Source organism: Chenopodium album, chromosome 12 (genome assembly GCF_948465745.1).
Source record: "Chenopodium album chromosome 12, dcCheAlbu1.1, whole genome shotgun sequence".
In the NCBI taxonomy this organism is placed as follows: domain Eukaryota; kingdom Viridiplantae; phylum Streptophyta; class Magnoliopsida; order Caryophyllales; family Amaranthaceae; genus Chenopodium; species Chenopodium album.
The window spans coordinates 27,660,295-27,678,349 of NC_137845.1; the positions used below are offsets into that span (position 1 = coordinate 27,660,295).

Here is an 18,055-nt window from a genome sequence, read left to right on the forward strand (position 1 = left end):
TGTTGTTTGTACTGGCTATAATGGTAGGGTTCCCTGCTGACGAGTTTGCAGAGTAGAGGAAAGTTGCGCAATCTGAGTATTTATCATTTTATTATGTGCTATTAATGAGTCAATTTGCGCATCTCTACTCTGCATCTGCTTCTGCATATTGGCTAACATCGTTTTGATTTCTAATAGGAAAGAATCAGATGGAGGAGTAACAACCTGTTGTGGTCTCTGATGTGGAGGTTGGTAGTACCTCTTCTGTGGTTGTTGTACCTGTGGTGGAGGGTTAAACACATTCGTACCATTGTACGACATATTTTGATTATTTTTCAACCCTGCATTGTAGGTGTTAGAGTATGGACTAATTTGCTTATAGGTCTGAAAAGCATTAATCCCTCAAATGAACTCTTACAGTCATGTGCCCAATGACCTACAAGACCACAATTTTCACAAAATATTGCAGAGTTAGTACCAATAGCAGAAACATTAGCAACGGAAGATGAATTAGAATTATTAATATTGTCTAGTTTCTGGCTAATAGAGGTCAATTGTGCTTGCAAAAAGGATATAGAATCGACTTGGTGTTTTCCCTTATTTGCAATTCCTCTTTGATTCCCATATTGGGAATTGTTAATAGCCATCTCTTCGACAACATTGCTCGATATATTCACATCCAAATTCATAAATCTCCCGTTAGCTGCAGAGTCCAAAATCATTCTTCAATTATATCCAAGCCCATTGTAGAAAGCTTGGATTATCTGCCACTACACTAGCCCATGATGGGGGCATTCTTTATGCAAATTCTTAAATCTTTCCCAAGCTTCATATAAACTTTCATCAGCTTCTTGGGCAAAATTTAGGATCGAACTCCTTAACAAAGCTGTCCTCTCTGCAAGGTAATATTTATTATAGAATTCAAAGCAAGAGTACTCCAGTCAGTAATACCAAGCGCAGTTCTATTCAATCCATTATACCATAATTTAGCTTTTCTACATAAAGAAAAGGGAAAAAGAATCTCCCTGATTTTGTCCTGTGTGACCCTAGTTTGCCTAATAGTGTTGCAATATTGGCAGACCAAAATATGAAGATTTGGATCTTCACCCTTAGCTCCGCTAAATTGCTTCATTTCAATCATAGTAATAAACTGGGGTGGGAGCAAGATGTGGAAAATCTGTCAAGGATGGCTGCGAATAATCTAAGCTTGCGAACAGGAGGAGGTGGTGGTGCAGTCATCTCTGATTCTTGATCTGTACAAAACAAATAAATATGAGAAATTGTACCAAAGAACTTACGTTCTCTGAGACGAAAAAAATAAATAAAAAAAATAATCTAGACTCTAATAACAACTAGAAATTAAATAAAACTGTTTCCCTGGCAACGACACCAAATTTTGATAGGCAAAAGTCGTATCACCTAATCAAAAGAATTACCAAATTCCTCTAAGTAGAGTAGATAGGGAAGTAGGGTCGAACCACAGGGAAACACGTCAATTTATTCCTAATAAATTAATGTAATCTAAATTATTAAGTAACTAAATTATAGATATGAAAAATTAAACTAAGGGAGATAATAGTAGGGAGAAATCAATAAATAAAAGCCTAGGGTATAGGTTCACAATAAACAATATTTCAGGGTAAAACATAATAATCAATCACCAATGCAATAATTAATCAGATCATAAAGGGCTTTCGCTAAGTATTACAATCACAGAATTAATCTACCGGTATTAAATCACATCTCTTAAATCTTGAATTAACCATTTATAAATTAACCTGCCTATTGAAACTAAGCCTAAACATCAATTCTCATCTTTCGAATCTCGAATCAACATTGCATAACTCATACAATTAAACCGGGCCTAATCTAATTGCATAGCATTAAATCAATCAATAGGAAATTAATCAAGCATTGACAATCAACAATAATAAATTACCCCTTCATATTATTTATAGATCTCTACAACCCTAGAAAATAAACTACTCACACATAATTAAAACTAAACTAATTAAAGCGATTAAAGAAAGCATGTTTAAAATCAAAGCAAAATTATTAAACTAAATATTAAAACAATAAACTAAAATTAAACAAAACAAGAAATAATACCAAAACTAAAGCAACGAAAATTACACTAATAAAATCTAAAAGAGTCTGACAATTGAAAACTCACTAAACACTAATCTAAAAAGCTAAGCTAAGAAAACTTACATAAAGAACTAAAAACAATCATGAAAACTAAAAACTAAAAGAATTAATCCCCAAAAGCTGCGGGAACAAAACTAAAAGATAAAGAAAAAGTCTGACCTCCTATGATACTTGTAGACACCAAATGTGTCTCCCCAAAACCAAACCCAGTGATGAATACCCTTCACGTCATTTGATTATCGAACAAGGTGAAAGTGTGAAAAGTCTAGTGATGTGGATATTTTTATTAAAAATATCTCTCTTTCTATTTTTGAAAACATTTCTTTTCATACTCTATTTATGAAAATAGCCAGTCTAATTTAGTTCGGTCCATAATGTAGGGTCCAACAATAGTGTAGTTGGATCGGGCTCGGAAAGAGCTTTCCAGCGATATATTATAAGCCTAATTCCGATAAATAATGAGGAAGTTATGGCTTAAACTAAATTTGGCCCGAAATGAATTTTATATGCGGCTCAATGATCTAGAGGAGGGCCTATTAATTATTATTCCTAAAGTTATTAGAATTGATTTTAATCTTCTAGAATATTTGGAAGGTTCTTTAAATTCTAATAAGATTAGGATTAATAATTATATTTTAAAGAGTTTTACTTGGAATAAGTGTTTTATGATAAACCTGATTTTAACCTGATAAACACGGAATTTGCTGCTTAATCATGTTAAGAGGAGGATTCCGTGTACAAACGCGTTTTATCTTTTAATTAGCGCCAAACGACAGAGCCTGTCACCTGGCGCTAACATCTGTAGCCTGGCGCTAATCCTGTCGCTTGGCGCTGATGTCTGTCGCTTGGCGACAGATGCCAGTTTTATTCCGAATAGGACTTGATTTGTTTCCGGACTATTTTTCTATAAATAGGGGTCGTATCACCCCGTTTTTGAGAATCAACAATTCACAACAATCATCTCTTCTTTCTCTCCCTAAAAGCTAGAAGCTTATTCTCTCTCTATTCTTTTTCTAAACCTTCCCCTCTAACAAACTTCCACATTCACAAGTTCTAGACACACCTAGCCAAGTTCAAAGTTGCCTTCGCCCTGGACGTGAAAGGTTGATAATTTTTGAGGGTTTGGTCCCAAATCCCTATTTCAATTATTTGATTTAATTGTTTTATTTATTATTTTCCTTGAAGTTACTAACGTGTGTATTTTGTTATTAGAAAGAGATACGAGGCATCGAAGTAAGTAAATGCTTTAATTGTTATTTTGATATAGAAAGCATGCTTTGATTATTTTAATTCCTAGTGTCATGTTAGGATGCTTTTATTGATTTTTAATATCATGCATGTTTCTACAATGTTTCCTATTCTTTTCTAATATCATGATAGTGTCATGTTAGGAATAAAGCTTTGATCTTTATTGTTTAGTGGCATGCTAGGATTTGTTATTAATCTTGTTAGTATCATGCCTAGGATCTTGCTAATATTATTATGCTTTATTGAGAATATTATTTTGATGATGATTATTGATTATTATTTATTATTGCTTGATCACGCCTTCTCTTGCAGGATTAAAGGGAATTTGTACTTGTAATCACGCTAAATAAGATAATTAATAATCTTGTTTAGGCTAACATGATTATAATTCAAGTGATCGCCAATAATAGTTTTGTTCGTGCATTTATATTCAACCAACATAGATTAAACAAGTTTCGGGTTAATCTATTGATTGCATGTTAGTCAGAAGCGCACATGAATACGAGAAGAATAAAGTAGAGGCCCATTTTTAGGGCAGGTTTAATCTCTTTTAGGTTGGATTTGTACCTTCATCCCCGAACTTCCAATCATGGTTCCAGACCTATTGGAATTAACGATCTCCTGGATCGTTAAAGGGTGTAACCTTCACCTTGTGAATGGTTTACAAGTTCCTAAAACTTGTTGACGACTCTTTTGCTCTAGCTTCCTTCCCTTTGGACGCCACCATGCTTAAGTGTATGATCACAGTGGGGCTCAAGTGTGTGATGCTTGAAATATTCCCTACAATACTACTACCTCCTTTTATATAATTCAAGCCCACCGACTTAAATCTAAACTTCAAGACACTCGCCCGATCGGGCATTGGGCCGCCCGATCGGGCCCGCTTCCTTCACGCCCAAGATGCTGACTTTGATTCTGGGCTTCTTTCAACTTTGGGCCTATAGCTAAAGTTGCATATTGATCCATGGCCTAATTACTTGGTCCATATTTTCCTTCTTTATGATATCCCAATATTGGACTTATAATAAAATTAATACTCCCAACGAAGCGAGCCCTTAGTCACTGAACTAAATAACTTTAACTCAGTCTTGAGCTTAAAATATATAGTCATAAAATACGCTCCGACTCTAATATCTTCGTAGTGGCTAAATAAGCTCGGGAATTATCATAATTCTGCAAATTCCTACAAAATAATACCAACTCTACAAAAATACTAGAAAACGTATATTAGTAATAAAAATAGCTCCGCAAAGCTCAAATAAGCACAAATATGACCCTGGAACGGGGAATAAAAATATATATAAAATAGACTCATCAATACCTGGCCGGACCGGCCGCACAACCTCAGCCTATTGATTGGCAAATGCACTTTTTGAATCTTGGTGGCAAGACATCTCCGTTTTTTCAAGAAATTCTCAACTTTCCTCAACCAGCGAAGGTAAAGAGTGTACTTGTGGGTAAGGGTGTGCAGAAATGGACCTGGACCAGAAAACCAACCGGTACCGGACCGGGGATTCCGGGTCAGTCTTCGGTCCTCATAAATTGGCGATTCCAAGTTTTCGGTCCAGCCCGAATATAAACCGGAATGGACCAAAAAGTGTATTTTTGTAATTTTTTGGGTTAAAATTTTAAATTTTATGTTTAAATTTCTAAAATATTTAGGTACAAAACTTGTAATTTATTAATTCTAGGTGCAAAATAGGAAAGCACGCAAAAAAACATGACGTTAAAAATGTATGTATATAAGATACTAAAATGCAGAAAAAAAAAATATAACCGGTCCATTTCGGTCCAAAACCGGACAGGCCCGGAATAAAAAGGTCTGGACCGGAACTTAGATCGGTTGATTACGGTCCGATCCCTGTCCCCAAAAAAAGGCGATTCTGGGTTCCAGTCCCGGTCCGATTTTAGACCAATGCATAGCCCTACTTGTGGGCGCCTATGATGGTACGGGCAACCTAGAAGAGCACGTCACCTCGTACAGAAATCTGATGTACAGCAAAGTGTGGATGATGCCACCTAGTGCAAATGCTTCCCGCCACCCTCAAGGCCGTGGCTCAGGACTGGTTCAACAGTCTGCCGGCTGGATGCATCAATTGTTTTACTACTCTCAGTCTGTTATTTGTGGGAAACTTTTCTTAATACATTCCTCCACGGAAGACCAGCCTTAATTTGGAAACCATAGTTCAAGGAAAGAACGAGGGGTTGCGTTTGTACATCCAAAGGTTCAACCAGGAGATACACCAAATTCAAAATCTGCCGGATGAAATGGCCTGCTCGAAGTTCCTCCAAGGATTAAGGCATAATGGCTTCAAGTTTAACTTGGTCAGAAAAAATATTCGGACATACGCAGGTTTTCTGCAGGAGGCCGAATCCTATATTGAGGCAGCTGATTTTTGTTCGCTTACTAAAGTGGAAGCACCAGCCAAGGGGGCTGAGAAGAAACAATCTACTCAGCAAGACTCGACCGGTAAAAAGAATGAAGGGAACAACAGAACAAAAGAAGTATAGGTGGCCGACTACCAATAGACAAAGTCAAAGAAATCCACTTCGTACGAGCCCCATTATGAATACAACAAGGATTGCTATTCAATTCTGATGGAAATCAAAGACAAGTTCGATTTGAGAAGCCTCAGCCTTTGAGAGGGCCAATCTAGTACAAAAACAAGAACAAGTACTATCATTACCACAAATATGTGGGGGCATGACACGAACAACTGCAATAATCTAAAGAGGTTAATTGACAAACTGGTCGAGAAGGGCATGCTCAACTCGTACGTTCTGAAGTCTAAATTTACCTACTCTCAGACTCTCAGACAGATAACAAATCTAAGAAGAAGAAGAATAGAGAAAAAGAAACAGATGATGGAATAGCACTGATTTAGGGTTTGTGGCCGTTATATCAAGCGGCTTTGCCGCAGGCGGCCCGACCATGAAAGTAATTTAGCAAGATGCATGGAAGCTTGAGAATGTGATGCATACTGAAGGTATGAAGGACGAACCTTCCTAGAGGTAACGGTTTGCGAGGGAGACCGAGGCGAGATCAAAGCTCCTCACAATGATCCCATGGTGTTCATCTTGAAAGTCGCAAATTTGAAGGTCGACCGAGTGCTGGTAGACTGGTAGTTTGTCCGACATAATCAGTATGCTTAAAAAATTTGAATTTTCCAGAAGATTCCCTTAAGAATATCTCTCATCCGTTAGTTGGTTTTAAAGGGAGTATTACTCACCCGGTCGGATGAATTGACTTGCCTGTCTGGATCGGGAAGAAGGGAAAGGGAAGGGACATGGTCGTCTGCTTCCTAGTTGTCAAAGAGCTTACGGGCAACAATGACATCCTTGGCCGCCCTACTTTAACAGCAACAAAGGCGGTAATCGTCCCTCACTTAATGCTAATGAAGTTTGAGCGGACAGATGGAAAGATAGGATCCATTCAAGGAAATCAAAAAATGGCTTACGAATGTAATCAACTGGCTATGAAGCCAACAACGCGCAGACATGGGAAAGCGTCCGAGCGAAATTCCAAAGAAGGGTCTCTCCAATCATACCAGGTTGGCCAGAAGCGTAAGTCGATAAAAAAAGAGCAAGCATAGCAGCTAATGATCGTCGGTCAACCAAAAGAGCTAAGACTACAGCCGACCGGCGATCATAAAGACATAGTGCTCGACCCAGACCAGCCTGAACGAACGGAAAAAGTATGCATTGTGGCTATGGGCTTGCTTGGATATGACTTAGTAAATTGTCTAAAGAATTCAGAGATGTGTTTTCTTTTGAAGTTCATGAAATGCCGGGCATCAGTTCAGACCTGGCCGTTCACAAACTGGCTATGAATTTGGCTATAAAGACTATCCGGTAGAAAAAGAGAAATTATGGAGAAGAGAGGAATTAGGCGGCCGTAGTACAAGTTAAAAAGTTGTTGGACGCTAGTTTCATTCGGCAATGTTTCTACCCTGATTGGGTAGCCAATTCTTGTGAAAAAGCCGAATTAAACTTGGAGAATGTGTGTAGATTACACCGATCTCAACAAGGCATGCCCTAAGGATAGCTTTTCCTTGCCTAAAATCAACCGACCGGTTGATTCAACAGCTGGGCATGCCTTGTTGAGTTTTACGGATGCATACTCCGGATTCCATTAGGTCCTTCAATAGGTAGAAGATTAAGAGAAAACAGCGTTTGTAACCGAGCAGGGTTATATTGTTACAAGCTTATGCCATTCGGCTTGAAGAATTCCCCTAGTACTTTTCAAAGACATGTAAATACGGTCTATAGAGATTAGATCGGCCAGAACATGGAAGCTTATATTGACGATATGATTGTTAAGTCAAAAAGGCCGGCCGACCATCTGAAGGACCTCCGAGAAACATTTACCGAACTCAAGCGGCATAGGATGATGTTAAATCCCAAGAAATGTGTTTTTGGTGCTGAGTCCGACAAATTTCTCGAATTTTTTATTGACCAACGCGGCATTGAGGGCAACCCCGAAAATATCCAGGCAGTCTTAGACATGAAATCGCCGAGAACCATAAAAGAAGTTCAAAGGTTAACCGGCTGCTTAGCCGCACTCGGATGATTTCTGTTAAGATTAGGGGATAAGTGTTGTTATTTTTTCCAAACTACCAAGAAGAAATCCATGTTCGAGTGGACAAAGGTGGCCAAGAAAGCCTTCGTATAGTTGAAAAACCATTTGCATACCCTTCCTTGGCTCGTCAGTCCTCTCAAAGATGAGAAGTTATACATGTACCTTGCAATTTCAGATCAATCATTAAGTGTCGTCATGCTTACTAAAAGGGACAGCCATCAGATCCCCGTGTATTTCATTAGTCATGTTGTGCATAATGCTGAGCTCAGGTTTCCACCTATTGAGAAATTCGGCTTGGCATTGTTCATGGAATCAAAGAAGCTACGAGCATACTTTCTTACTCATTCAATTTTGGTCTATATGGACCAACAGCTAAAGAAGTCGTTCACAACATTGGAGGCCAGTGGTTGTATGCTTAAATGGGCCTTAGAGTTGAAAGGTTTTGATATCACGTTTGAGCCTAAAAAAGCAATCCAAGGGCAAGCCTTCGTAGACTTCTTGGCCAAAATGACACGGCTAGATCTACAACTGGCAAGGGATCAAATTTGGAAATTTTTGTGGATGGAAGTGCAACAGCAACCGGATGTGACGCTGGTATCAGATCATTTATCAATCTCCGAAAAGAAACGATTTTGAGTATGCTTTGAGATTTTAGTTTCAAGCCTCTAATAACAAGGTCGAGTATGAAGCCCTTCAGGCCGGCCTCAGAATATGTAAGGCAACCGCGGCAACCAAGATTGATGCTAGTTCGGATTCCCAGCTGATAGATAGTCAAGGGAATGGTGACTATGAAGCCAAGCAGCCGGCCATGATGAAGTATCTTCAGATGGTGAAGGATGAGGCCGAGAGCCTAGAACACTACACTCTACAACAAGTCCCCCAATCGGAAAATCACCTGGCGGACGAACTCTCCTATCTTAAGGACGAAATTCTTTCAAATGATCCGAGAGAGAGTTGGTCGATGAAGAGAAGGGCTGGCCTGGTTTGAAATGAAAGAAGGGAAGTTGTTCAAAAAAGATTTTTTGAAACCATACTTGAAGTGTATTACGCCAGAAAGGGGGCATGATGTACTGGACGACCTTCATCAAGGACAATGCGGATCACACATAGGCGGATGAGCCTTAGCTGAAAAAGTTACTAATCTGGGGTATTACTGGCCGAGTAAGAATTCGGACGCTATAAAAATGGTGAAAAAATGTGATAAGTGCCAGAGATTTGCAACCCTCATCCACCGCCCGGCAAATAGCTTGTCGGCCATAATTAGTCCACTTCCCTTTGCAAAATAGGGCATGGACATCTTGGGGCCATATACTCCTGCATCTGGACAGAGGCGGTATGTGTTAGTAGATATAGACTACTTCACAAAGTGGATTGAAGCTGAGGTCGTCCGAGGAATCAAATGGACAGATGTGTCAGCCTTTATTTGGAAAAACATCATCACTTATTTCGGTGTGCCACAATCAATAGTGTTCGACAATGGACCACAATTTGAAACCGTCCAACTCAAAAATTGGTAAAGTGACCAAGGGCATCACACACTGTTTTGCCTCGATCGAACACCCAAAGGCCAATGGCCAAGTTGAAGCGTACAACAAGCTGATCTACATTGGTATCAAGTGCAAGCTTGAGCAAGCAGGCAGCCTATCGGCAGATGAGTTGGTCAATGTGTTATGGTCCATTCATATGACAGCAAAAAGTTTAACAGGGGAAACCCCATTTTTATTGTCTAAGGTGCAGAAGTCGTGCTCCCAATTAAGATGTATGAGCCTACTCTCTGAGTAATGTTATATGATGAATTGGCCAATTAGGGGGCCATGAATACCGTTCTAGACTTCCTTCTAGAAGCTAGGGGCAATGCGGCACTTAGACATGAAATTTATCGTCTAAAGATGACGAGGGCATATAATCGCAAAGTGTCTAAGTGGCCGCTGAAGATGGGAGATTTGGTCTTGAGAAAGATGGAAGCGGTAGGCCGAGCCAATGAGGATGGAAAGTTAACCCCAAGTTGGGAAGGGCCTTACCGAATCAGAAAAGAAGTCCAAAATGGTACTTTCATCTCGAAGCCTTAGATGGTCATCCTATTCCACGTACTTGGAGTATGGACAATTTGAAAAAATTACCATGTTTAAATTTTGTACTTAACCAAAAGTTGTATATACAACTAGGTCTAGACGACCGAGCCATGTAATTAAATTCGTACGGCCCCAAAAATGTAATTTTGAAAATATTATTGAATTAGTCAAACATTGTTACTAATTGCTTGCAGTTTATTTTTGTACGCCTATTTATTTTGTATGAAATGTCGATTGAAAAGAAAAACGAAGTTTCTTGCAATATAGCAACTCGTCCTTAAAGAAGGGCACAATAATGAGGTCGAGTAAGAAGCTTGGCATGGGCATCCCTAGTCAAGCTACTACTCAGCCAAATAGCTTACAAAGCTAATCACTCTACCCGGCCTTAGAATGGTCGGACGGAAGAAAAACAAGAAGCGCAAAACTGCATAAGGTTTTCTTCCCAAAAAGGGGCAAGGGCATGGCCAGGCGTCCAAGCCCAGCCAACTCTAAGAAATAATCAAGTTGAGAAATTACTTGAAATTTCATGAGTACATTTGAGAGATAGTATCAAAGGACGACTGAATACAAGCCAATAAAACATCCGTCTAACCAAAGTTGATTCGGCATTTACCTAGCCCAAGGGCAATCATTGTTATGTGGACGACCTCTATTGGGTTAGGCGGTCGAGGTGCCTTCAACTTTTCAAACAAGTCTGCAATGGACTTGTTCAGATTCTCAACCTCAAGCTTGAAGGAGTCCACTTGATCCAAGGCTATTTGAAGAGCATGCTGGGATGAGAATAATTCCTCTCTCGGTTTCTGGGAGGCTTCAATGCCCTCCTTCCACTGATCGGTGTTTGCGACCTCCTCGTCTCGCTCCTGTTGGAGCGTCTGCCTAGCCACCTCTTCTCTTTCAAGAGTTCTGCCCATCTTGACAATGTCCTCTGTCTTCCGAGCAGCCTTGTCGGACAGAGCCTTGAGGGTCGTCTCATAGTGAATCTTCTGCAGAGCAACAGTACCCGTGTTCTCGTCGTACATACGAGTGATTTAGGCCCGGGCCTTCCTGATTTTCTCATTCTCCTTGTCCTTCCATTCTGGGAAGGCAATGAGTCTAAAAAAGAGCTGCATTCGAACAGATTTAAGTTAGTAAAAATAAAGTGAGAAAAATATGCCAAGTATAGAAACTCAAGCGGCCAAGTAAAGCCAGGGAAGGTTACCTCGGCACTGCAGTTGATCATGGAGATAAACGCTAAAGAACTTTATTTATAGCCGCTTACTCTCCCACGCGGCTAATGAGCGAGAGCGATATGGCGCTACGAGTTCGTAGCCTTCTCCCAGAGGGAGGAATCTCTTGAACTCCTCGAACCCACCATGCAAGAAGCCCAAGGCAGTTTCGTTAACAGTGCAGGCGTACGGATTTTTAAAATTGTCCACATTAGCCTCTTCGTCCGCCTGCTCAACCTTAGGGTTCTCCACCTCCCCTTCCTCAGGTTTAGGGGCCACCCCAAATTCGGAGGACAGCACTGTGTCCAATTCTGCAGCTTCAGCCAAGCTCCTTCCCCTGGAGCCCTAACCACTTTCAGAAATTGTGATGCCCTCAAGCACCAAGGAGCATTTACCCTTATCTTTCTTTCCTCTAGCGCCCGCCTTATTTCCCGAAGGAGGAGCGCTGTGAGGGGGCAGGTTGGCTGGTTCAACAATAACAACGCCAGTTCTAGTTCTGGCCGACCTGGTAGTTTGTGATGGGAGTTGTTCAAAAATTCGAATGGACGCCCCAGCGTCCTCCTGAGAAAAGGAGTGATGCCTCACGGAAGATGGCAACTCGGGCGGCATCATGACCGAGTTGATGAATTGGGGAAAGCGTAGTTCTGGAGTCTGTTCGGACGCTTCCCTGGTAGAAGAAACGTCTTGCCTCCTTTGGCACTCTTCGAATGAGACAGTCACTTCGACCACCGAACATTCGCTACCACTAACAGTGGTGGTGTTCGTGTTTGTGTTTGTGGTCTCCCCATTAGTGTCATTGGGATCATAGGAACTCGAGGATTTACCAGACTGTCGTCTAGATTTCTAGCAGCATATCGGTCGTATGTCTACATTGTGCACGCCATTTTTTACTGCAGGGACAAGGAACAATAGGTGGGGGTGAGTTGGTACGCACTAGAAATGAACCTACTCCACAAAGAAGACGGCTCGTCCTCGTCCACTCTAAACTCCTCAGACCTAGAGGAACGGTCGATCTCATGAGGAGAAACGGACGAAGCCGAGTGTTGAGCCAGGGTGAAAATGAAAAATAAAAGCAAGCAAAAGAAAAGGGAAGAAGTAAAAAGAGCAGGCGGTTACCTCTATCCGTGTAGAAAACTTGGAAAGTCCTTGAAAGTCTTGAAGGTTGACCGAAAAACTCAAAAGTCTGACCAGAAACCTCAAACACACGACTGAGCTCTCGAAGATTCAAAGAAAAATCACTTTCTCTCTCTGAAAAGCTCTGACGTCTCTCTAGAAATTCTCAAAGTTCCAAAGTGCCAAAATAAGGTGAAACCCCTTCTATATAAAGGCAAAATGGTAAAATCATCTTTCCCGCCTAAGAATTTAAACGGTTATTTTAGAAAAAGTTTAACCTAGAAGTTGAACGGTTAAAAAACCAATTCCGTCATTTCAGATGGAGAAGGATACAGACACTCTAATGGTGCGTCAAAATAGACGGCCAGGTCAGCAAACTTCGAACCGCCATCTCGAAATTTCGGGTGACAGGTGTCCTACCTCAAATGTCCTCTAAGGGAAGTCAGGCAAACCAAATAGACATCCAGCCCAAAAGAAAAATCCCCTTGATATACGGACGACATCGTCCGCCTACTAAAAAGAGTGCTCAGACTCCTGAGTACTCGGACGAGTAGAAGATTAAAGGAGGCGGCCTATAAGGAACGAGTCACCCCCTCTGAGGGGCAAGTGTTTAAGGTAAAAATACCCCCAACACGTTGTCCAATCCCATAGAGACACGTGGCCCAATTAAAGGGCGACACATGTCCTTATAAGAAGATGACACGTGTCAAACACAAAGAGCACTTGAATGAGAGAAGGCCTCCTTACATCAGGAGGCCCAAATCCCGAGAAAGCCGCAAAACGACGCCCCTATGGGACACGCGCCAACACCTGTTTGCGCCGCCAATCAGAGCACGGAATTCTAGGGTAATAGCCTTAAAGGAGCACAATTCTCCACCCCTATAAATACCCCAATCATTTATGATGGGAGGGGTGGATTGTGACATAAAATAAAAAAAAGAACATTAAGAGCTCCAACTTCTCTCTACTTTCTCTCTCTAGATTTTCCGTTTCCGGTCACTAACTTGATCGTCGGAGGTGAATATTTCGGTAAACGGAATATTCGTTGTTTTGCAAGTGCCTGCGTCCGTCCGGGTAAGAGTGCAACCAATATCCCTAGGGAATCACAAAAAACCCCGAAACACTAGGTGTTGAGCGTTGTTAGCATCACTACACGCACACGCATACAATGCGTTGTTGCTAGAGTTGGGCACTGCCTAACATCCCTAAGCCCGGCATGCTCTACATTTTTCGCACACATCCGTGCCATAGATACCCCTTATCTCACACACTCTCGCACACACCAACATACCCGGGCAGCAGCATTAATGTGAGCTGTGTGAGTAGCCTCTACTGTCCGAGACTTGTGGCTTGGCTCCAAGCTTTACCATGTAGTATATGCCCCAAGAATTTTTAATCTTGAAAATTTGTGTGACGATTTTAATTCCAAATATAATTTTTCAGAGGAATAAAAAAATTTGCATTTCGAATTAATTTCAAGTCAAACTAAAATTAATCTAAATAGGTGCAACATTAAAAATTATTGTCAAGAACTAATCTTTAATAATTTTAAGGCGATAATCACAATTAGGGTATGCTTCATAATTAAAATAACTCATTCCATGATTAAAATAATTATGATTTTTGATAAACCAACCAAATAAATCAATTAGCCATCTGCCATCCAATGTAAAATAATTTTTGGACCATACAAGTCTGAATTTTTCAAGCATCCAATCAATCATTCAAATTCAAACTTTGTTCATTTTAGGGTTTTAGTCATCAAGATTAAACTACTTATTCAATAAAGTTTCAATCTTTAAACAAAATGGAGGTCAATAATCATGTTCCAACAATAACCAAATTACTCAACACAATCCAATTGCAACATTCAATCTTTATTAATCACCCAAAATTTACCAAATTTCATGCATTAATTAGAGCATAAGTGCAGTAGATTAAATATGTAAATCATTCACATAATCAACATATACATGCCATAATTAATTAAGGTCCAAAGATTTAAAAATGAGAAACCCTATGGATTTTGGCCTTTGAAAGGCGTTTTCTAAACACTATTGGATAGAGATCGATGTAGAATGCATTTTTGCCAATAAAAAACTACTTTTTTGTCGACATATAAGTTCGTACCAGCATTAATCCAATTTTCATCCAATGAAAAACCGAAATCCTAATCTATTAGGTGCTAAACCAGAATTTTAATCCAATTTTAAATCCCTTTTAATTAATTATAATCGTAAAAATTAAATACAAGATGCTCGTGATACCACTGTTGGGGTTTCCGGTGTTCTAAACACTGTGCGGAAACCAAAACCCACCCCAGACCCATGTATAATAAAACAATTAAACACATAAATGGATCAACACATAAATAAGACGAGGCATTATATTGAATTACTAATTTTGCACAAAAAGTATTAAAAATGTTCAAATCTTTATCTTTTTATTATTAAAATAATTTCTTCTAAAATTTTTTACTTTAGATTAGGGCCCAATTTCTAAGGTTAGAACAGGGCCCCTAAAACGTTTGAAATAGGATATAAGATTATAATGGGTGCTAATTTTATTCATTTTACTTTACATAATACTCCCTCCGCCTACGCGAAGATTTAGAAGAGAAGGATTTCATTAATGTATAGGCCTTAATCCAAGTTCACCAAGGGATCGAGAGAGAGAGATAGTGAAGGGGGTAAAGAGAGGGAGAAAGAGAGGAGGATAGAGAGAGAGAGAGAATGGTTAAAATTAGGGGCTTAAGGAGGGAATTAGAGGGGAATTATAAAATAAGGGTGGGAATAGTAAAAAAAAATGGCACGTGACATGCACATAATAGGTCAACGCCGGAAAATCGCAAGTCAACATCGAAAAGTGTCATTTGGTTGTCTTCAACAATATATATATATATATATATATACACACACACTTGTGCCCCGTGCGATGCCTGGGTTGTTTATTGAATTTTAAGATAAATTTTTAATCTATATGTCAAATTTTAAAATATATCATTAATACAAAATTAGTTAGAAATTGATGTGCTTTTGTGACGATTTGCTATCTAGTAGGTATGTAATGACTAATAATAATGTTGGTGAAAATGTTTGATTTAATACATTAAAAAAAAAATTAAAATTAGCAAAAAATAAATTAAATAAAATAAATGTTCAAAGCCCATTAGGTTGACCCGAACCCAAAACTTTGGGCAAGGGTTGAACATTTCTTGACTCGTAGCCTGAAGTGACCCAATCTGAGATGACTCATGACCCGACTCTAATTGTCAGGTCTACATAATAATAAAATTCTACTCCCTCCAAAAAAGAACGACCCTTTTGACCAAATTTTAGTCCCAAAATGTTCATCCTATTTGCATTAATATACCATTTAATTTGTAATGATATTTGTGCAAAATTAGTTTCCCCATGTAAATTTGTTTTTTCTATGTACTTTTATTACTTTTTCTCTCTATTTTTTTACAAATCCTATGTAAATTTACCTTTTCAAGGTACTCTTATTAGCTTTCTCATACATTTGTATTTCCCACTTAAGTTTCTTAACATCTGTAAAAAATGTCTAAAAGGGTCGTTCTTTTCGGAACGGAGGGGGTATTAGATTGTAAAGTATATTATTTTAACCGATTAGTATATATTATAAATGGATGTTTTACGCTTTGAACTACTTCCTTCGCTCCAAAAAATATAATGATATAAAAAATAAATTTATATGATAACTTTTTAGAATTATAATCTAATAAATTTTTAAAATAAAATTATAATTCAATTTATACATCTGAAATATTGGTTTTTTATTGAAAATAAAACTCTAAACTAACAATTTATCCTAAAATTCTATTCAACTAATTTTTTTATCTTATGAAATATATTTAAATCTATCCAACGTGCTGCGACACTTGGCGAAAAGTTGGAACGTCAAGTGTTGCTGTCTCGTGGCCTGACTGAAAGTTATGGTCATATGAATATATATATATATATATATATATATATATATATATATATATATATATATATATATATATATATATATATATATATATATATGGCCATAAAATTTTTAAAAGGTCTTTTCTAATAAACTTTTTTTTTTATTTTTTTTTCGGGGCGGCTTCGAGTCGAGTCGATCGGGTAGGTTTTTCACACCCCTAATTGTAAGTATAATGGTGCATGTGGGATAGAGAGATAAAGAGAGAAAAACAATAAGTAGTTGAAAATTAATGAAATGAGAGAAAGAGAAAAAAAAAATATGATTGAGAATTAATGACAAAAGATATCAATAGTACAAAAGAAAAGAAATAGGACAACAACTCATCAATTAAAAAATAAAGAGGTAAAAGGAATTAAATAAGTTTTATGAGGGTAGTAGTGTCAAAAAGTACAACCTTTAAATAAAAAGATTTTAAAACAGACAAAATATTTTGGACACCACTAAAAGGAATACAGGCACGCATTTAAGGGACGGAGAGAAGACTGAACTTTGGTAAAAGATACAGATAAGGTATTAAAGTTTTCAAAGTTGCAGTTGGAGTACTCAAATAGGCCTGGTAAACCCCCTTTTTACCTTGTATAACCGATTTTCTTTGAAAAAAAAATGAAGGGAAATAAAGTCCTTTAATTTCTCTCACTTTCTATTACCCTTCTTACTTTTTTAGGTTTCTATCACCATCTCCTTCATCATCAACTTCAAATTTTATCTCCTTTAAAAATTTTAAAAATTCCCCCTCCCACTGTGGAACAAATTTCACCCTCTGTTGCCCATAGCACACTAGTTAGCTACTTCAGATCACCTCCTACCCACTGTCGATCCCTCTCTCTCTCCCCTCCCACTATTGCCCTCCCCTCTCAATTTTTTTTACTGATAGAAATATGGTGATATTTTAGTAGTTAGGATGAGAATTTGAGGTGGATATGGTAGTTTTTATGTGAATTCTAGTTTGGGTTGGACTCGGTTGATGAAGGCCGGCGTTTAGGGAGAAGGAAGAGAAAAGGATCGGATAGGGAAGAAACTAACAAGGGAGAAGAGAAAGGGGTGAGGGAAGGCTATTGTTGGGATGTGCTTTGTTAGATGGTCGAAGGTGGCCGGGGGTGTTTTTTTTTTGAAAAAAAAATAAAATAAAATAAATAAAGAAGTAAAGGTAAAAAGTAGTAAACTTTGCTCAAATTGTTAAAATTGAGTTATATTATTGTATAAATTTTCTTTGTGTTGAATTGTGAGACTATGGGCTATAGTGTTAGGAAGGGCTAGCCCACCATAGAAATAAGGAGAGTGAAAGGGTTTTTTTTTTTTTTTTTTTAATGGAATAGAGAGGGGTTATTTCATTAAATATAATAGTCATTTGACATTTACAACCATCCCTAAATGGATCTAAATTCTCAATAAAGTATCAAAAACCCCTTAACTAATGGCATCGCTTCTGAACTACTCCTAATAATTTTAGATATCTTTGCACCGTTCTTGACAAAGCTTCATTGATGTATGGTCGCAAAGTTATAAAACTTGAATGGTCATCAAGATCGGCAAATTTACAAAATGAATCTGCTAAATCTGTATCCTTATACCAACAAAACCGCAATTCCACAAATTTGCAAAACGAATCTTCCAAATTTGTATCCCTGGACACACGAAAAACAAACAAACAAACAATACTAAAAATCCCACCATTAGAGAACTGACTAAACCCTACAAGAAGTGACTGGCTATAATCA

At 38.5% G+C, this 18,055-nt stretch overlaps 1 pseudogene; it reads left to right on the forward strand.

The window, feature by feature from the left end:
• Positions 1-761: 761 nt before the first annotated feature.
• On the forward strand, positions 762-857 carry LOC145573417 (small nucleolar RNA R71; annotated as a pseudogene).
• Positions 858-18,055: the final 17,198 nt, after the last annotated feature.